The sequence below is a fragment of the Colobus angolensis genome, unplaced genomic scaffold, assembly GCF_000951035.1.
Source record: "Colobus angolensis palliatus isolate OR3802 unplaced genomic scaffold, Cang.pa_1.0 Scaffold10, whole genome shotgun sequence".
NCBI lineage: Eukaryota > Metazoa > Chordata > Mammalia > Primates > Cercopithecidae > Colobus > Colobus angolensis.
The window spans coordinates 15,506,588-15,508,361 of NW_012110919.1; the positions used below are offsets into that span (position 1 = coordinate 15,506,588).

At 50.5% G+C, this 1,774-nt stretch overlaps 1 pseudogene; it reads left to right on the top strand.

Moving 5' to 3' along the window:
- The first annotated feature begins 937 nt into the window (after nt 1-937).
- Nucleotides 938-1,680, top strand: LOC105508160 (annotated as a pseudogene).
- The last annotated feature ends 94 nt before the right edge of the window (nt 1,681-1,774 follow it).

The window sequence follows — 1,774 nt, forward strand, 5'->3', positions numbered from 1 at the left end:
CAGTGCCGCAAAAGAAATAGCACTTGAATATAAAGTTTTCTTTTTAATTCTCAGCAAGGCAAGTTACTTCTATAGAAGGGTGTTCCCTTGGGGTTCTTATCCCTGACACATGTGGCCCCTGCTGCTGTGTCCTTCCCCTATTGGCTAGGGTTAGACTGCACAGGCTAAACTAATTCCGATTGGCTAATTTAAAGAGAGTGACAGAGTGCGTGGTTTAGCGGGAAAAAATTGTTATGACAGAGCAGGTAGTGAGTCAGGATGGGATAGGTAATCGTAATGAGTTAGGGTGGAGCAGGTAATCAGAATGAGTCTGGGTGGAGTAGGTAATCGAAAAAGGTTGCTTTCCAAGGAAGTTAAATTTAAAAGAAGTAGGCAAAAGGCCCAGCACTGTGGCTCATGCCTGTAATCCAAGTACTTTGGGATGCCTAGGCGGTTGGATCACGAGGTCAGGAGATCAAGACCATCCTGGCTAAGGTGAAACCCAGTCTCTGCTAAAAATACAAAAAAATTAGCTGGGCGTGGTGGCGGGCGCCTGTAGTCCCAGCTACTCAGGAGGTTGAGGCAGGAGAATGGCATGAACCCGGCAGGCGGAGCTTGCAGTGAGCCGAGATAGCGCCACTGCATTCCAGCCTGGGCGACAGAGCGAGATTCCATCTCAAAAAAGAAAGAAAAAAAAAGTAGAAGGCAAGGAATTGAACATACTAACATATTGATTCTTTGAAAAAGAAAGTTAGAACTCATATCTAACACTGAGGCAGGAGAATTGCTTGAACCTGGGAGGCAGAGGTTGCAGTGAGCTGAGATCACGCCATTGCACTCCAGCCTGGGCGACAAGAGCCAGACTCCCTCCCCCCCAAAAAAACATTTAAAATCCATAGATACTTTTTCGGTCTCCGGCTGTCGCTGCAAGAGAAGCCGCCATGTCTGCGCATCTGCGATGGGTGGTTGGCACTGCTCCAGTTTCCTGATCAGGAGGAATAAGCAGACCTACAGTACCGAGCCCAATAATTTGAAAGCCTGCAACTGCTTCCGCTACATTGGGCTTACTCACTGCAAGACTGTGGGCGTGGAGCCGGCAGCCTACGGCAAAGGTGTCATGGTCGTGAAGCAGAGATCCAGCCAGCAGAAGCCTGCCACCTCCTACCTACGGACCACCATCAACAGGAATGCTCAGGCCGGGCACGGTGGCTCACGCCTGTAATCCCAGCACTTCTGGAAGGCGGAGGCGGGCAGATCACGAGGTCAGGAATTCGAGACCAGCCTGACCAACATAGTGAAACCCCGTCTCTACTAAAAATACAAAAATTAGCCGGGCATGGTAGCGTGTGCCTATAGTCCCAGCTACTCAGGAGGCTGAGGCAGGAGAATCACTTGAACCCAGGAGGCAGAGGTTGTGGTGAGCCGAGATTGCGTCACTGCACTCCAGCCTGGGCAACAGAGTGAGACTGCATCTCAAAAAAACAAACAAACAACAACAAAAAAACAAGAATGCTCGTGCCACCCTCAGCAGCATCAGACGCAGGATCCTCAAGAACAAGTACCGCCCTGACCTGCACATGGCAGCCTTCTGCAGGGCCAGCGCCATCCTGCAGCAGCCAGAAGCCTGTGATGCTGAAGAGGAAGCGGACCACCTCACCAAGAGCTCCTGAGCCCCCTGTCCCCAAAGCAATAGTCAGCTGACTTTCTCAAAAAAAAAAAAAAAAAAAACGAATCACGAGGTCAGGAGATCGAGACCATCCTGGCTAACACGGTGAAACCTTGTCTCTGGCCGGGC